The sequence below is a fragment of the Lithobates pipiens genome, unplaced genomic scaffold, assembly GCF_037356315.1.
Source record: "Lithobates pipiens isolate NorthernLeopardFrog02 unplaced genomic scaffold, aLitPip1_a1.2 Scaffold_1, whole genome shotgun sequence".
Classification (NCBI taxonomy): domain Eukaryota; kingdom Metazoa; phylum Chordata; class Amphibia; order Anura; family Ranidae; genus Lithobates; species Lithobates pipiens.
This window is the reverse complement of record NW_027507685.1, coordinates 177,444,686-177,464,859: the sequence shown is the minus strand read 5'-3', so window position 1 is coordinate 177,464,859 and position 20,174 is coordinate 177,444,686. Positions and strand designations below refer to the sequence as shown.

Sequence of the window (20,174 nt, the reverse complement as noted above, 5' to 3'; positions counted from 1 at the left end):
CTCTCCAATTTTAGTAAATCTCCCCTAGTACATATTTTTTGTGTCTGGAAGCATTTGTGTTAAGCAGACTGTTAACTCACCTTGACGTGTAAAAAATAAGTCCTGCTTGATTTTAAGAGCAGGACAATACACCACACCACACAGGGCATATGCATCTCTGCTTATAACTGGTGCATTGTACCACACTGTAGATGTGCAATGAAGGGTAATTAAAGGACAAGTATGGCCAAAGCTCTTTGCTTATGGCGAGTTATGGTGTAAATGAACTCATAATCTTAATTGTCCACAAAAATGTATTGTCCACTAGAAATAACGTGTCCACAACAGTTATTTCCTTCTTAAAACAGAAGATATGTACATGCCATTTCCATCACAAATCCATAATATAAGGGATGAATTCCTTAAAGAAGAAAAGCGGCCATGCAAATCATTTCTTGATACTCCAGGAGCCATTTGTGCATCCAAAACTAAAGCTGGCCATACACTAGTAGAATTTTGATTGACATTTTTTGTTTCAAGAACATTCATTGAATTTTCTAGTCATTAGTGGGGTCAAATCAATGTTCGTTTTTGACCGTAGTGACCAGAAAATTTGAAGGAGCAGAATGGAAAATGTTTCTTGGTTGCTTATCTCTGCCGTGGAATAAGAGTATGTAATTTTTATAAAAATAATAGTATTTATAATTCTAAGAATAATAATATTAAGTGCTTACGTTGAATACCATGTAAAGTGCTATCTTATGCGTGTCTGTTAAATGTCCTGCACTAATTTAAATTTGAAATACATTCATTTAGCATAGTGTTCATTTATTTATGCTCAGTACTGTAACCTTTTTATGCCAGCGCCTCCTGGCCCTTTAAGAGGTTTATGACGCCAGGTGGTGGGGCAGGACTTAAGAGCACGTGAGAGACAATCACGTCAGTCAGGTGATCCAAAAACTCCTGATCGCAAGCAGCAATCAGGAGTTTTCGATTAGACACCAGTAACTGTGTTGAGGGCACAGCTGTTTGGGCAGCAATTCATGCAGATATGTGGCCTTTCGGCACCAAGCACCAGGTGCTGAGAGGCTGCATATTTCAGTGCAGCTGGCACCAAGGGGTTAAAGTTCTAAATAATAATAAGTTATAAATAAGGTACAGTAAGACCCCTTTCACACTAGAGGTGTTTTTCGGGTGCTTTAGTGCTAAAAATAGCGCCTGAAAAATGGCTTATCTATAGTCCCAGTGTGAAAGCCTAAAGCCCCGTACACACGAGAGGACTTATGTCCGACAGACTTCCGAAGGAGTTCCGTCGGAGTTCTGCCGGAGTTCCGACGGAGTTCTGACGGACTTTTCGGCGGAGCGGACTTGGCCACACACAATCACACTAAACTCCGACGGATTCGAACGTGATGACGTACGACTGGATTCGAATAAGGAAGTTCATAGCCAGTAGCCAATAGCTGCCCTAGCGTCGGTTTTAGTCCGTCGGAATAGCATACACACGAGCAAATTTTTCGAAGGGACCGGGTCCGGCGGAGTTCCTTCGGAAAAATTTGAAGCATGTTCCATATTCTAAAGTCCTTCGGACTTTGGCGAGTCAAAAGTCCGTTGCAGCCCACACACGATCGAATAGTCTGACGGACTCAGTCCGTCCGACTTTGGATGTTGAAAAGTCCGCTCGTGTGTACGCGGCATAAGTGCTTTCACACTGGGGCACTGCACTGGCAGGACGTTAAAAAAACTTCTTGGGGGCGCTTTAGGATATACACCGCTCCTAAAGCGCCCCTGCCTATTGAAATCAATGGGCACGGCCGCCCAAGAGCCTGTAAAGTGCCTAGACAGCGGCACTTTGCAAGCGCTTTGAAAAGCACCTCTAAAACGATAGTAAAGCGCTGCTGAACTAGTGGTGCTTTACCACTAACGCCGCCGCGCTGTCAGTATGAAAGTACTCTTGATATGAACTATTGCTATGTGGCAAGCTGTGAGCTAAGCTATCCACTTTTTAGTTCATCATGAAACTACTTTTTGCGTTAAATAGTAGGAGAGATCAGATTATAGATTAGTCATTGAATTTGAGAGCAAACCCCCCCCCCCCCCCCCGTTAGTGGTGATGGGCCATCTTCATTAGTTAGTTTACACCGGCTGTGAACAAGCAAACCAAGGAGTGCTGATTTTTTATTTTATTTTTAGTACCCGGGCATGCTCTGCATTAAATGTTTAATGCCAATAAAAGCTTTTATAATAATAATAAAAAATATATAAATATCAGTTTATAAAAGTATAACTTAAAAAAATACAATCTGTCAAAATCATAACTTTTTTTTAACTACCACTTAATTACTTAGACCCCCCCCAATATGTTTAGTGATTGGATATCTGTCAGTTGTAGAGTTTTTATTTTGTTGTAGCTGGCACATTCAATCGCAAAACAACACATAAAGGGACAGGGTGCACATCTTTCAAGATACATCTTACCTTAAAGCATTGGGTATAGAAGAGTAGACCACTGCTCCAGGTTGGTTCCTAGCAAACCTACCACAACTCAAACCAAGTGCTGATATAGAGGCGCCACTGCACATTCAATACAACAATATTCAATGGATAACCACACTGGATAAAGCCAATTATTTTATTCCATCATCTTAAGAACATGAACAACAATCACAGCATAACAGGAGAGTGGAGATGCTAGCGCATGTCAAGCTGCTGTGTACTTGCTCAAAGCATGACCATGTTCTTATGATGATGGAAAAAAAGAGCTGGGTTTATCAAGTGTGCAGTCATCCATTGTATATTGGTGTATTCATCAAGTATAGAACAGCTACTGAGTTGGGTGAGAAGGCAATTTAATCAAGTTATAAGGGCTTTCCAAAAGATAAACATTTTATGTTCTATGAAAATTGGATATTAGCTAACCTCCAGTAATCCTTTTTATGATGGTATTTATTTGAGAGCTTAGAGTGAATCTGTACTTTTCTGTACAGTTTCTGTTCATTTATGTATGGGGCAAAAGGTGTATATATTTACCTGCTGCTTTCCCACTAGGGATAAATCGGGAAGTAAAAGACATTGACCTTGCCTTCCCAGAATGCAGCCTTTGGTGCCTGTCGCTGGAGTGCGAGGGGAGTGTGCCCGGAACGTAAGTTCAAATTTTGCTAAGCAAGTTGCTATTGATCTCAGTGAAAGGCTTTGCAGCAGTAGGCGCGGGGTGGGGGGGGGGGGGGGGTTTGGAGAACACTGAGTTTCCAGGACGGCTAGAGAACTGACCCCCTTATGCTATCCTGTTTAGTGTGGTCAGTATTAAATAGGAAAGCAAAGGGACTGGCGGGAACACCAAGGATTTCACCCAAAGGATGCAATACAAAGAGGACAGGATACTTTTTCATACAAGTACATGATACAGCAGGCATACAGTATATCAGGAATATGTAATGTTGAGGTAACAAAAACTCTAAGTGAACATGCTTGCTAATTATAAGCAAAATACAAAACCACTTAAAGCTACTGCTAGCCAAACAACCTAATTGTAATATGTTTCTTTTGTCCATAAATGCTATAGTGCCTATAGAGTTTAGCACTAGATCCTTAGATTCAATCACCATCTGACATTGCTTGCAATTATGGGCAAAGACAGAACTATCCACTAATAAAATATGGTGGCATTTATCCAGAAGTGTTTGAATTGGGTAATTTAACTATGATTTAACAATATATTAGCAAGATCAAACAACAGAAATAGAAAGCATTTGGCAGTGGAAAAGGTCTCTTCTTGGAGATGTTGGGAACATACTCCAAGCTTTTAATCAAGTACATAAGAATTGCTTAGGAAAGACCTCCTGCACGTATGATTTAATCACTTTACAGTTATCATTGGTTATCCTAAGCGATAGATTAACTTCAAATGTCAGTTATACACTTCCAGGCAGGATAAGGAAATATCCAGGGGCAGGTGTATTTCAGTGCAAAGGATTCTGGCAACTGTTCTTTGTCTTCCAGTGTTTCTCCATCATGAACTTGATAACATCCCAAGGTACAGGAGCTCTGAATAAGATAAAATGGGAAAAGTTGATGATGAAATAATTGACTGTCCAAGCAAAGAATTACAGAACTTCATAAGAAAAAAATGTCATGATGACAACAATAATTTGATAGTTGACTTCTGAAAAGGTATGACTAGAGAAAGTTTATTGCTCTAGCAATTACCATAGATCCAGTGAATTGAGGCATCTATGTCTATATGTATTTAGTTAATATTAGTACCCTGTATTGAAAAAAATGTCCAAATTCTACTTTTCCATACTCCAGCACTGTTCTCAGCTATCTCCCCTGTACTCTGTTAAACAAAAGGCAGCATCATTCTACCCTCTGCCTGTGAGCCCAGGATGCCATTGACACACCCCCTGGGGTTGCAGCAACATACATCCTGGTCTCACCTAGATTATATGGTTGCCCTACTCATCTCCAGTAAAAATAACCCCCCCATGCCACCGCTGAAGAGGAAAGATCTGTGATGCCACTGGACCAGCAAAAAGATGACAGTAAAAAAGGTAAACTTTAGGGTGTTTATAAAAAGATCTGTGTGGAGGGGGCCTTCAAGAAGAGGGCATGTAGAAGAATAAAGCTTGAGTTCCCCTTTAAACTACCTGACATTTTATTATATCCCTTGGTACTTTATTGAGGAGTTTCTGGATCTGCACACCAGCTGCACTCATTATGGGGGCTCCCACTCTTGTTGAATATCATTTTTTTTTTACTTTCACTATAGAGAATTTAACAGGAGTAGCTGGAACATACAAAAGTGCACAGGGACACCTTAAATAACCAGGTGAATAGGAATACAGGACAGTATTATTGCTGGAGGATTTTGCTATTAATGTTTCCAAGATATAAAAGAAGCCAAGGGCTAGCTCAGCTCACCATGTTCCAAGTATAACTAAAATGTCACCTTTTGGATGGTATGACTCTTTTAATTTCCATTTGATGTATTGGGAATGCAATGGAGCACCAGGTTATAGGAGGATCTAACTGCACCTGAGGTCCCTGTGTACTCTCCTCTGGGACCTAAAACAGAGTCAACTTAGGCCTAGCACAGAGGCCACGACAGTCCACAGCCCACACAGGAATCTGCTGCACATGTGTACCTATAGTCTATCTCAGACATGGTGTGCCCTGAACACACTCTCACTATACTCAGTTTTCGCCCTTAGCAACAACTCTCCTTTGGCCGGGGACACTTCTTCCAGTAGTCTTCCAGGTGATTACAGGATAAAGCTATTACTCCTCTATCCACCAGCCCCTAGCCTGACCAGGTTTGCACTGGGTTGTTCAACTGGGATTATATCTCTCAATGCCTGTTTCTTCATGGAATGCACCAGTCTAGCAATAATCTAACAGGGGTGCTATCTCACGCTACATAATCAAAGGTACCATAGGATCTTGCCAGTAAGGATGTGAAGTGACCTCACTTCCTGGAAGGATTCAAAGCAGAAATCCTTTTTTAAAAGGGTAAGAAATTTAAACCTGCCTACACTGTACCTTGCTGGCTGATTATGTGAAAGAATTGAATTGTGATTTACCTGTGAAATGTCCAGCATGTTCCACATGTAGTCAGTTTGATAATCTCTAGTTGTAAGGCCGCGTACACACGCGCGGACTGTTCGCCCAACTTTGTCCGCTGAACAGTGTTTGGGCGGACAGTCCGCTCGTGTGTGGGCTTTCAGCGGACAGTTTCAGCGGACAGTTTGACGAACAAGGTTTTTCGGAAATTCCGTAAAACTGTCCGCTGAAACCTTGTTTGAGCGAACAGTCCGCCCGTGTGTAGGCTTGTTCGTCAAACTAAGTTGCGCGCATGCTCAGAAAGGATTTACACGCCGAAAGTTATAATGCAGTGTATAGGACGTCGTATTCTTCGTCCCGTCGTACGTGCCGCTCACGTCATCGCGCACGGTTTCAGCAAACTGTTCGTTCGTCGTGTGTGGCCATGTCCGTCCATGCTAATTTTGAGCGGACTGTTTGCCGAAACTGTTTGACGGACAAAGTTGGGCGAACAGTCCCCGCGTGTGTACGCGGCCTAAGGATACACCAGACCTAATCACAACAGAGCAGTGTGGTAAAGGAAAGATTTGAATTTAAAGATAACTTGAGCATATTTTAGTTTACTTTTGTTTTAAGTTGCTTCAACATTTTTACATACGTGTTTTGACATGTTTTCTATTTTATATTTCATGTGTAAAATTGTGGCAGCTATTTTTAATAAAAAAAAATAATAATAATAAATAAGCAAGCCACCTTTTTTAAAAACGGCTAATTTAAAATCTGTGGCACATAGGCATTAGGAATAGGGAATACATTGCAGTTAGAACCCATGTAAGTATGTCATTTTTTATTTTATTTTTGCTTTCTGTGTGCCAATCGGGAGATTTCCTCTTTTGTCCAGGAGACACAACAGGAAGCGAGAGGAAATCTTTTCAATGTTAGTAGAAATTCCATCTCAGACTGTTGTCACCAGTTTAAGTGCCTCTTCTGGAAGATGTACCCAGACTTTATGATCTTGTAAAATTGTGGATCTTCCATAACTTTTTGTCCCAAACACAATAATCACCAAACCAAATGGAGAGGGTGATTCTGCTCAGCAGGGACACAAGCTGCAAAAAATTCCCACAAAATCTGAAAACATAATGGATGTTTTAACCCTTCTTGCAGATTTACTACCAGCATCAACCAGCATCAACAAATACCTGACTGTTCATTTTAACTGCTACAGCAAGAAAAAAGTTCAGTTGCTTCTTTTATATTATGGATAATATGACATTTGGGGAAATACTGTAGTACAGGGGTGTCCAAACTTTTTTCAAAGAGGGCCAGATTTGATGAAGTGAACATGCGTGAGGGCCGACCATTTTGCCTGACATTCTTTGAACCATTGAAAATTCGGTCTAAGTGTGTCCATCCGAGCGCTAATACACGGCCCAACAAGAATTCTCTTGCCTTTGTCGCGCTCGTTCCCAACACACAGACGAATGCTCTGCACTTTAGGGGGTACCGTTAATTCTTAATGGTACCCCACACATTGGAAAATGTAGGGTGCTTTTGGTACAGTGCAATTTAAAAAAAAAAAAAGCTCGGGAACTTCTTTCCCTGCATTTGTGAGTAGGGAAGTCCATTGAAATTAATGGGCTGCCTACACACAGTACGCAGCCACACAGATGTTGCATTTATGGGCTTAAAACAGGTGGTGAGGAGGCAACATAATGCCTCTTTACCGCCATTCAAATGCCTCTGAAAAGAGATCTGTGCATGGATTGCTTTTTAGAGGAGCAGCAGTCCTGGCTAATATCACACACACAAGCCCTACAAAAGCAGTTTTGATGGTAAAAGAATGGGGGGGGGGGTCCGGATTAAATGTAACATACACACAGATACATGCACACACTTGCAGACAAATGCACGCCGCACACACATACAGACACATGCATATACAGACATACATGCACACACATACAGACATACATACACATGTGCACACACACATACGTACACACACACACATACAGACATACATACAGACACATGCATACACATACACATACTTACAGACACACACACACATACATACAGACACATGTGCACACACAGATACAGACATACATGCACAAACCTACAGATATACAGACATACATGCACACATACATACAGATATACAGACACATGTGCACACACACATACATACAGACATACACATACATGCACACATACAGACATACATACAGACACATGTGCACACACAGATACAGACATACATGCACACACATACAGATATACAGACACATGTGCACACACACATACATACAGACACACGCATACAAATACATGCACACACACAGACATACATACAGACACATGTGCACACACATACATACAGACATAAATGCACACACGTACATACATACATACAGACACATGTGCACACACACATACATACAGACACATGTGCACACACACACACATACAGACACATGTGCACACACACACATACATCCAGACACATGTGCACACACACACACATACAGACCCATGTGCACACACACACACACATACAGACACATGTGCACACACACACACATACAGACACATGTGCACACACACATACACATACAGACACATGTGCACACACATACAGACATATGTGCACACATACACATATACAGATACATGTACACACACACACATACAGACACATGTGTGCACACACACAGATACAGACACATGTGCATACACACACATACAGACACATGTGCACACACACACACACACATGAATAAAGCCCTTTTTAACACTAATGTAGCTTGTAGCATAGTACAGTACCTTTGCAGCTTCCTCATTCAGCCGGGTACTGCACTGTAGGGGGAAGCAGAGAGCACAGCACACTCCTCTGCACTTTACTTTCACTTTTGAAGCTCACGGAGCTTCTCACAGTGCTGGGGATTGGGCTCATCTGACAGCCCTGCTCCCCTGGCACACTAAATTGAGAAAGACCAGGCGGGCAGTTCAAAACCGAACCGCGGGCCGCAATTGGCCCGCGGGCCGGACTTTGGACATGACTGCTGTAGTAGGAGACAAATGTTTAGAATAATGAACTTGCTTGTCAATATGGATGAGCCGAACACCCCCCTGTTCGGTTCACATCCAGAACATGCGAACAGGCAAAAATTTGTCAGAACACGTGAACACCGTCAAGCCCCATACACACAATCAGATTTTCTGCTGATTTTTTGCTTCAGATTTACCAAAACCATATAATATGAGGTCAAACCCCAGGTGTTTCAATTTGTATGCAATCAGGCAGGCCCTTCTACTACATGATTTTGGTAAATTTGAAGGAAAAAATCAGTGTGTATGGTGCTTTAAAGTCTATGGGACACGAACATGAATACTCAAAAGTGCTAATTTTAAAGGCTTATATGCAAGTTATTGTCATAAAAAGTGTTTGGGAACCCGGGTCCTGCCTCAGGGGACATGTATCAATGCAAAACAAAGTTTTAAAAACTAACGTTTTTTCAGGAGCAGTGATTTTAATAATGCTTAAAGTGAAACAATGAAAGTGTAATATTCCTTTAAATTTCATACCTGGGGGGTGTCTATAGTATTCCTGTAAAGTGGCGCCTGTTTTCTGTGTTTAGAACAGTCTGTGCGTAAAATTACATTTCAAAAGGAAAAAAAGTAATTTGAAACTACTCGTGGTGTCGGTCCCGGCAATACCCATAAAAGTCGTTGAAAAAGAAGGCACGGGATTCCCCCGAAGGGAAACCCGTAACCAAAATTTAAAAAAAAAATTCATGGGGGCCCACCCAAATTCCATACCTGACCCTCCAGGTCTGGTATGGATATTAAGGGGAACCCCGCGCCAAAATTAAAAAAAAATAGCATGGGGGTCCCCCTCAAAATCCAAACCAGACCCTTCTAGGGTTGGAATATAGAGCCATAATCCTTTGCAACATCCGGGACCAAATTCCACATTGAATCAAGGCTTCTCCCAGAAAACACCAACCCACCCTATCAAATGTTTTCTCAGCATCAACTGATAAAAAACATGATGGGATGGCTTTCTCTGGGCATATTCCACTAATGTACATGTTTTAATTGTGTTATCCCTTGCCTCCCGAACCCATTGTAAAACCAACTTGATCGAAATTAATGTACATGGGTAAAATGGGTGTCAGCCTATTCGCAATAATTTTGGAATATAAACGCAGGTCTATATTTGTAAGGGAAATTGGTCGATAGTTGTCGCATAACATGTGGTCCTTTTCAGGTTTAGGGATAAGTGAAATGTGGGCTTCCATACTCTGTTGTGTAAGAAATTGGGTGGCAGATATAGAGTTAAATGTCTTTCTGAGAATAGGAGTAAGTGTCCCGTGAAATACCTTATAAAATAAAGGGGTATATCCATCTGGGCCTGGGCTTTTACCCAGGGCTAGGGATGAGCCGAACACCCCCCGGTTCGGTTTGCACCAGAACCTGCGAACGGACCGAAAGTTTGCATGAACGTTAGAACCCTATTAATTACAATGGACGCGAGCGTTCGAAATCTAAAGTGCTAATTATAACGGGCAATATGCATGTTATTGTCCTAAAAAGGGTTTGGGGACCCGGGACCTGCCCCACGGGACATGTATCAATGCAAAAAGAAGTTTTAAAAACTGACGTTTTTTCTGGAGCAGTCATTTTAATGATGCATAAAGTGAAAAAAAAGTGAAATATTACTTTAATTTTTCAAATGATTTTATTGTAATTTAATGCAATAACAGATATTGATAACAATCATTGTACATAAGATACAGGGAGTTGACGGGCAAAAGAAAAATACAACAAGCAGGAAGTGCCCAGATAAATTGAATAACATGAGTTACTAACAGAAGAAAAAAAAGAAAAAGGAGAAGGCCTATGGACCTGGGGCCCAGTTGCTATAAACTATACATTCTGTATCGCTAGATCCGGTAGGTCCGGGGGCATCCCGTCCCCTCCCGACACCTCAGTGGGCTGTGTCGAGCGGGGACGCCACGCCCGATAAAACAGTGCAAGGTAAGATAGAGTGAGAGTGAAATTTAGTCCCAATGCGATTGTAAAAAAGAACAAGAAGGAGAGAAGGGAAGAGTAACAGGTAAGATAGAGGAGAAAATTGATGGAAATGCCTGAGTCGAGTAACCTGAGCTGCAGGAGAATCAGAGCTAACTTACAAATGCAGTATGCGAAATAGTACACTGAACCAGTGACTTTCGCTGCCGGCTCTACTTGGTCTGGGGATGATGGATTACTAGTTAGACAAGCTTAACACATTTTGGGTGTGATAACCAGGAAGACCGTTGTTTGTTGAATCTAGATTCTGTCATGTGTACTCTGGAGAAAAGAAATTCCATGTGACAATGAACATTAAGTGTGTTAATAAGCTCAGTTAGGGTTGGAGGGAGGGGGTTTTTCCACGCACGAGCTATGAGCAGGCGTGCTGAGATTAAAACGTGGTGTACCACGGGTAGACAGGTGGAGGGCCAATATTGGGAATCCAGACCAAAGAGAGCCATTCGCGAGGTCAGCTGTTGGGGAGAGTTGGTTAAGGTCTGAACCAGAGAGGAAACTTGTAGCCAAAAGGATCCAATAGCCGGGCAGCTCCACCAGATGTGAAATAAGTCCCCGGTGGAGTTGCAATTTCTCCAGCACTGTGGAGAGTGGGTGGGGAAGATGGTCGCTAACTTTTGCGGTGTATAGTACCACCTATGAAACAGTTTCATGACCGCTTCCCAATGTGTAATGTTTTTGGAGATGACTAGTGGGGTGCGAAGTACTCGATGCCAATCTTCCATGGGGAAAGAGCAGTGTAGCAGGGATTCCCAATAGAGTATGCTCGAAGATTTTGAGGATGAGGTGGGTCTGGAGAGGAGTTTGTAAATGAAGGATATGCCCTTTAAGACAGTAAGAGGGCGGTTATAGAAATGGAGAAGCTCCTTGGAGGTGGGGTCTGGAGTCGTCAAGCTTTGAGGGATGATATGTCGAAGCCTTAAGTAGATATAAAAGTCCTTATGCGAGAGACTAAATTCCGAAATCAGTTGTTGGAAACTTTTTAGATCTAGACCAAGAAACGGGGCTCCAATTGTGTTGATTCCGGCTTCATGCCAGTGCTTAATTGATAGGTCCGGAGAGAGAAGTTGGAGCGCTAGTAAGGGGAGATTGTTCAATGCGGCTCTGTGTATGCCCAGATGATCTTTGCGTATTGCACTCCATTGAGATAGGCAGGCCCGTACTGTGGGAAGGATGGATCGTGTGATCGGAAGAGACAACCAAATTGCAGCTAGGGTCAGTTGTGGGTCAGCTGGAAGAGTTGCTGCTTCGATTTGGTGCCATCTCGTGTTGGGGTCTTGCGACCAAAGTTGTCTCCCCTGGTCTAGTATGATTGCCTTGTAGTACTTTTTAACGTCCGGCGAGCCCATCCCTCCCGAGGTAGAGGGAGTGCGTAAAACAGAAGATTTCAAGCGGGGTTTACGTCCTGCCCATATGAACGAATCTAACGTACGCTGCAGTTTAGCTAAGTCTGCTGAGAGAATCGGAAGCGGGAGGGTCCGAAAGAAATAAAGAACATGTGGAAGGAGAAACATTTTGGTTAGGGCTATCCTACCAGCCCATGAAGCTTTCAAGGAGGTCACATTTGAGGATAAATTGTTCAGTTTCGTGAATAAAGAGGCAAGATTACTTCGTAACAATCCAGAGGAGGGAGAGACCAGTTGAATGCCTAGATATTGCAGGGATGAACCGGGGGCCCAGGAGAAGGGCGCTATTTTAGTAATTTCTGCTTTGAGCGCTGGCGAAATCTCTATGCCAAGCATGGCTGATTTTGAGTGGTTTAATTTGTAAAGGGAAACTTCACTGAATTTATGGAGGACGTCAGTCAGGGTAGGGAGGGATTTCACTGGGTCAGAGACAGCAATGATGACATCGTCTGCATAGAGACCTATCTTATGACAGGTGTCTTTCACATTAATACCATATATATGGGGGTGCGCACGGATGGACTGCGCTAGAGGCTCCATGACTAAAGCGAAAATCAATGGTGAGAGTGGGCAGCCCTGGCGTGTACCATTAGTGATTCTAAAGGGATTTGAGAGAATGCCGGAGGTGCGGACCCTCGCAGTAGGCGAGGTATATAGACCTAGAATAGCTCTTAAGAACTCGCCCTCTATGCCAAATTTCCTGAGAACTGCCTCAAGATAACCCCAATGGACTCTGTCGAACGCCTTCTCTGCATCAAGTGATATCAGCAGAGAAGGCGTTCGACTATGCTCTGCCCAGTGGATAAGGTCTACAAACCTGCGGGTGCCATCTGAGGCTTGGTGGCGGGGAATAAAGCCCACCTGGTCCGGGTGTATGAGGGAAGTCATGTGTTGTGAGAGTCTGGTGGCAAGAAGCTTGGCATACATTTTTAGATCGGTGTTAAGTAGCGAGATAGGGCGATAGTTAGCCGGGTCATACGGGGCCTTCCCTGGTTTATGTGTAGTGGAGATGGTTGCTTCTAGGGATTCCGAAGGGATCTCCCCTGTGGCCAGCATGTGATTAAAGGAGTTGCATAAATGCGGGGTCAGTTCATCTACAAACGTCTTATAATATTCATTTCCAAAACCGTCTGGACCCGGGGCTTTATGTAGGGGGAGACTTTTAATTGCGTTTTTAATTTCCAGCTGTGAGAAAGGTAAGGCTAGGTCAGCAGCTTGAGAGGGGGAGAGGGAGGGGAGGGCAACGTTGGAGAGAAATGTCTGGATATTCTTTCTTTCCCTGATTTGTTACCCTGAGAGTACCAAGTTAGTTTAAGTTTTCGGACATAGAATTCATGTTTATTCTGAAGATAAGTACTCAATTCTGACCTCAGTTTGCTGAGTTCTGCGTGCGTAGAGGCAGAGGGCGAGTTCATATTACTCTTCTCTAGAGATTTTATCTTATCTAGATAAGTGTTAAGGGTCGCTGCGCACTTTTTCTTCTCCTGAGCCCCTAGTCGTAGTAGAATTCCCCGTAGGACTGCTTTATGTGCGTTCCAGCACGTGGTGGGCTTGGGGACAGAGTGCTGGTTTAGAGCGAAATAATCTTCTATGGCAGTCTTGACCTGTTCCTTAATGTCCTTGGTGCTGATCAAGTTGGGGTTTAGTCGCCAAATTGTGAATGGGGAAGTAGGAGGGGAGAGATTGAGAACCATAGAGATGGGGGCATGATCAGACCACGATATTACACCAATTTTAGTGGATGCAACTGCTTGCAGTAGCACTTTGGATGTCAGGAACAGGTCAATCCTGGAATATGACCTCTGAGCAGTGGAATAAAACGTATAGTCTCTCTCAGTACCATGTTGACACCTCCAGGGGTCATAAAATTCTTCCAGATGTAAAAAGGAGGAGAGGGTAGAGGACCTTCTCCTTTGGGGGGATGAGGAGTCCAATGCGTGATCTGGTACCGCATTGAAATCTCCACATAGAATGATTTGATCTTTCGGGTAGTGCTGTATTTTGGCGAGAATGGACTTAAGAAAGGGCTTTAGGTGAGTGTTGGGAGCATAGATGTTCACAATCACCATGGGTTTGTTATTGAAAGAGGCGGAAAGGATCAAGAACCTCCCTTCGGGGTCTTGCTCGATATTGGAAACTGTGAGCGCCACCGTAGAGCGCACTGCAATCAGAACACCTCTAACTTTTTTATCGGTGCGGGAATGAAAGATATGTGGGTAGCGTTTATTGGTACATTGTGGTGGGTTCCGGGAAGAGAGATGGGTCTCCTGTACGCATAAGATATCAGAATGAGAAGTCGCAGCTTCCCTCCATAAGAGGGAGCGCTTGAAAGGACTATTTAGTCCCTTAACATTAAGGGACGTGATTGTGAGGGACATTAGCAGATAGGGTCAGTTGTCAAGATGGTACTGAAATTGACGGACCTTTACAGCAGAACCAAGTACAAATACTAACTCTGGGAGCAGAGAATAAACACAACAACCGTTGATTGTAAGTCAAGGTGATCAAGTAACCAAACAGTAACTTAAAAAAAAAAAAAAGAAAATACAAAAACGAAGTTGCAATAAATCAAACAAACAGTATTGATATATCTATATCTATAACCGGGAGATATAGAGACGTGAACCAAGGATCCAATTGGTTCCCGAAGGAACAGAAAGTGGCTTTGGGTAAGGTACGCTGGTAGATATGGGAAGGGAATAATGCCGTGTGCGTGGCACACAGTGGCAGTTCGGCGTGTGGGGGTTCAAAAGAGGAGAGAGAAAGCAGTCATCCACTTTAACTTGAGAAATCAAGCGCCTTGCCAGAAGGGGGGGTTGCCCAGGGGGGCGGCCCCCCAAGTTTGGAGGTTCAGGATTTAGGTTTCGTATCCCATCTATAGGGGATCTTTGCAGATCTAGTGTTCAGAGGCGGAGCCGGGGGAGCATGAGGGGCAATGCCCCAATTGTGTAGTTGTTTGAAACCGTCTTTGGGGGTCAGAAATGCGACTTGTTGTTGCTGGTAGTTTACAAGAAGCTTGGTGGGAAAACCCCATTTGTATGCGATTTTATGTTCTATAAGTATCGCAGTAATTTGGGAGAAGGCCTTGCGTGCCTGTGAGGTGGCGGCTGAGATATCATTATATAGCTGAATCTTAGCGAAGGGATCAGGGAGGTTGCGTATGGTTCTTGCGGCCCTCATAATCTGCTCCTTAGTGTTAAAGAAGTGTATCCTAGCCAGGATATCTCTGGGTACTGTGTCTGGGAGGTGCTGTGGTTTATGGATTCTGTGTGCTCTGTCAATAAGGAGTTCCTGCGGTGTAAGAGCCGGTATAAGCTTGTGAAACAGCTGGTGCAAGTAGGGGACAATATCGGGGGGTGACACAGTCTCTGGGACTCCCCTGATCTTGATATTATTCCGCCTTGAGTGGTCTTCGAGGTCTGCGACTTTAAGACGCAGTTGGTGAATCGCAGAAGTATGTTCATCTTGAATGTCAACTACAGTGTTGTGAGAGCTAGTAGCAGCAGAGAGATGGTGCTCTATATGATCTATGCGCTCTTCCATGTCTTCCATTCTGTCCATCAAATGGTTAATGGAGGATCTGAGCTCCTTCTGCATGTCAGCTTGTAGTGAAAGAAGCATGGCTTTCAATGTATGTTCAGATGCAGGGCTATCTGAAGTGCTGTAAGCGGCCAGTGAGGAGTTAGAGTCAGTCAGCGCTGCTGTGGAACTACAAGTGCCAGCGCCATATTGCTTCTTCATCAATGGAGGCTTAGAGGGAGAGTGTGCTGGGGAGATTGCTGCTCTCTTACCTCTATCAGCCGGTGACATGGAGGGCGAACGTTGCCGCTCTCCAGAGTCCTCCATGTCAGAGAGGTGATCTTCTGTGGGTGCAGGTGCTGCCGAGGCCGCTGGTTTCTGCTGAGGAGTGAGGCCTTCATCCCGGACGGCGCCATCTTGGGCCTGCGCGCCGGCCGGCTTCATGTAGAAGTCTGTGAGCTTCTTCGCCCCGTGGACGGCGGATCTGCCTCGGGTCATGTCCCCAGAGGTGCGGGGTGATTCCTGGAGCTCCGTGGAAGGAATCGCGATGGCGCTGGATGCTGTGTGTAGCTGAGTGGATGAGAGGAGCTCAGCACTTATGCGGCCATTCCGGTCAGCGGCCAAAGTGAAATATTACTTTAAATATCGTACCTGGGGGTGTCTAAAGTATGCCTGTGAAGTGGCATATGTTTCCCATGTTTAGAACAGTCCCTGCACAAAATGACATTTGTAAATAAAAAAAAAGCCATTTAAAACTGCTTGTGGCTATTAAAGCATTAATTAAGTAATTATTAAGTAATGTCTTGTCCTGGCAATATGGAGGAAAATCTTTGAGAAAAATGGCATGGCTACCCCATCACCCCCTACCCCAGCCCATTACCAGCCCCTTTCGGTCTTGTATGGATATTAAGGGGAACCCCGCACCCAAAATATGTTATGTTAATGTTAGGCAGAGGCCTGTGTTGCACAAATCAACTACACAACACCAGCAATGCGGGGGGGGTAGATTCAGGTGTATGCTGTGCAGGAGGCACACTACACCCACTGTAACAGCGCTAGGTTAAGAAGCAACGCAAAGCTGACACTGTCCCTGCCTATCCTGCTCTCTCCCTGAACACTACACTCACTGTAACAGAGCTTTCTAAAGAAGTAAAGCACAGCTGATACTGTCCCTGCCTATCCTTCTCTCTATGAACGCCACAACACACTACACAAGGCCGCCGCGCTGGCGGCTTTATATAGTCTGGGGCGTGTACTGAACCCCCTGAGCTATAATTGGCCACAGGCATCCAACCTGTGGCCAATTATTGCTCTCCTCGCTGCCGGCGCTGTGATTGGCCAAGCCTTATGGGGTCACAGTGCATGCTTGGCCAATCATCAGCCAGAAATGCACTGCGACTGGCGCAGTGCATTGTGGACCGTTCATATCACACAAATTTGACGCGAACGGCCCATAAAGTTCTGTTTTCGATGAACGGCCGATGTTCGATTCGAACATGGGTTTGAATCGAACACCGGGTTTGTTCCCAACAGACCTCTATAACCCCTCACATTTTAATAAACATTTTATTTTATCTTTTCATGTGACAACACTGAAGAAATGACACTTTGCTACAATGTAAAGTACTGAGTGTACAGCTTGTATAACAGTGTAAATTTGCTGTCCCCTCAAAATAACTCTACACACAGCCACTATTGTCTAAACCGCTGGCATCAAAAGTGGGTACACCCCTAACTGAAAATGTCCAAATTGGGCCCAAAGTGTCAATAATATTGTGTGGCCACCATTATTTTCCAGCACTGCCTTAACCCTCTTGGACATGGAGCTCACCAGAGCTTCACAGGTTGCCACTGGAGTCCTCTTCCACTCCTCCATGATGACATCATGGAGCTGGTGGATCTTAGAGACCTTGCATCCTCCACATTCTATTTGAGGATGCCCCACAGATGCTCAATAGGGTTTAGGTCTGGGGACATGCTTGGCCAGTCCTTCACCTTTACCCTCAGCTTCTTTAGCAAGGCAGTAATCATCTTGGAGGTGTGTTTGGGGTCGTTATCATGTTGAAATACTGCCCTGCGGCCCAGTCTCCGAAGGGATGAGATCATGCTGTGCTTCAGTATGTCACAGTACATGTTGGCTTTCATGGTTCCCTCAATGAACTGTAGCTCCCCATTGTCGGCAGCACTCATGCATCCCCAGACTATGACTCTCCCACCACCATGCTTGACTGTAGGCAAGACACACTTTTCTTTGTACCCCTCACCTGGTTGCCGCCACACACGCTTGACACCATCTGAACCAAATAAGTTTATCTTGGTCTCATCAGACCACAGGACAGGGTTACAGTAATCCATGTCCTTAGTTTGCTTGTCTTCAGCAAATTGTGTACAGGCTTTCTTGTGCATCATCTTTAGAAGAGGCTTCCTTCTGGGATGACAGTCATGCAGACCAATTTGATGCAGTGTGTGGTGTATGGTCTGAGCGCTGACCTCCCCACCTCTTCAAACTCTGCAGCAATGCTGGCAGCACTCATATGTCTATTTCCCAAAGACAACCTCTGGATATGTCGCTGAGCATGTGCACTCAGCTTCTCTGGTCAAACATGGCAAAGCTTGTTCTGAGTGGAACCTGTCCTGTTAAACCGCTTTATGGTCTTGGCCACCATCCTGCAGCTCAGTTTGAGGGTCTTGACAATCTTATTATAGCCCAGGCCATCTTTATGTAGAGCAACAGTTTTTTTTTTCAGATCCTCAGAGAGTTCTTTGCTAAGAGGTGCTGTGTTTAACTTCCAGTGACCAGTATGAGAGAGTGAGAGCGGTAAAACCAAATTTAATGCACCTGCTCCCCATTCACATCTGAGATCTTGTAACACTAATGAGTCACATGACACTGAGGAGGGAAAATGTCTAATTGGGCCCAATTAATAGTTGTGTGTTGAGTTATTTTTAGGGGACAGCAAATGTACATTGTTATAAAAGCTGTACACGCAATACTTTACATTGCAGCAAAGTATAATTTCTTCAGTGTTGTCACATGAAAAGATATATTTTTTTTTTTACAAAAATGTGAGGGGTGTATTCATTTTTGTGAGATACTGTATATACAATAGTTTGTGAACGCTATATCTTTCCTACAGACTAAATAATAAACACTAATTTTGGTTATTTTTATCAAAGAAATGTAGTAGAATACAGTTTGGCCTGCATTTATGAAGAAAATTATGTATTTTCAAAACATTATCATAGAAACAAAAAGTGTTTTTTCCAATTTTTTGACATTTTTATCTTTATTTATCAAAACATAAAAAATCTAGCAGTGAATAAATACCACTAAGCCCTTGTACACATGGTCGGATATTCCGACGGAAAATGTCCGATCGGACCGTGTTGTCGGATAATCCGACCGTGTGTAGGCTCCATCGGACTGTTTCCGTTGGAATATCCGACGGAACAAGTTTTCCAGCTTGGCTATAAAATTTTCTGACAACATGATCCGATCGGACTTTGTCTGATCGTTTGTAGAGTATTCCCATCGGACAAAGTGCCACACATGTTCAGATCAAATTCCTAGACCAAAGCTATTGGGTACTAGCCTGACTGTAGTCCTGTCGTAACGAAATAACGTCATCACGTTCTGAACGATCGGATTTTCCGACAACTTTGTCTGACAGTGTGTATGCAACAGTTTCGGACAACATCCGTCAGACAAAATCCGTCGGACAAAATCCAACGAATTTGGTTGTCCCATTTTGGCTATAGATTCAGATCCAACCAGAGTGGTGCCCATATAATCTCTATGAAAGTTATGATGATATAGTGACCATATACACGTGGGGGATTCATTAACAACATAATCTTCAGCCTGCAGGGTCAACTGCAGACTGAAGGCAGCAATGTGCCTCTGTATAATACTGTAATTGTCAATTCCAATTACAGTATTAAAATTGTTAACAAACAAAAACAAAACAAAAAAGACTGACATAAAATGAGAATCTGGGGAAGAATTACTTACTGTGAAGATAAAGCCCAAGTACAAGAGAAATTACTACATTGAGCCAGGAAGAATTGCCTGTTCTTGATGAAGATGCTGTAAGGACAACAAAGATAAGTCAGTCATATGCTTTATATTTATTGTCTACTGTATATATTTGCATGTAGTATTTTACTTACAAGTAGTTGATTGGCTTTTTGTTTCTGTAGTAAAGGATGTTGTTCTTGTTGATATTGTTTGGTTAGAGGTGCCAGTAACTGAAGATGATGTGGAGCTCCTGAGGGTTGAGGCTTGGGTACTGGTTGCTGTACTGGGAGGTGGTGTAGCTGAGCTTGGTTGCTGGCTATTAAAAACTGTACTAGATGATAATGTGGGGCTCCTGGTGGCTGTAGCTTGGGTACCAGTTGCTGTACTGGAAGGTGCTGTAGTTGAGGTTGCTTGCTGACTACTAACAGCTGTAGTGGAAGATAATGTGGTGCTCCTAGTGGCTGTAGCTTGGGTATGGATTTCTGTACTCCGAGGTGTTATTGATGTGGCTGTTTTCTGGCTACTAACAACTGTAGTAGAAGATAATGTGGTGCTTATGGTGGCTGTAGCCTGGGTACCAGTTGCTATATTGGGAGGTGCTGTAGTTGAGGTTGCTT

At 43.6% G+C, this 20,174-nt stretch overlaps 1 long non-coding RNA gene across 1 annotated transcript; it reads right to left on the bottom strand.

The window, feature by feature from the left end:
• Positions 1 to 2,361: 2,361 nt before the first annotated feature.
• Positions 2,362 to 20,169, bottom strand: LOC143979689 (uncharacterized). Its single transcript, XR_013274070.1, has 3 exons — positions 19,710 to 20,169; positions 19,552 to 19,626; positions 2,362 to 4,023 (listed from the first exon to the last, which is right to left on the bottom strand). It is a non-coding gene; the product is annotated as an uncharacterized LOC143979689 (long non-coding RNA).
• Positions 20,170 to 20,174: the final 5 nt, after the last annotated feature.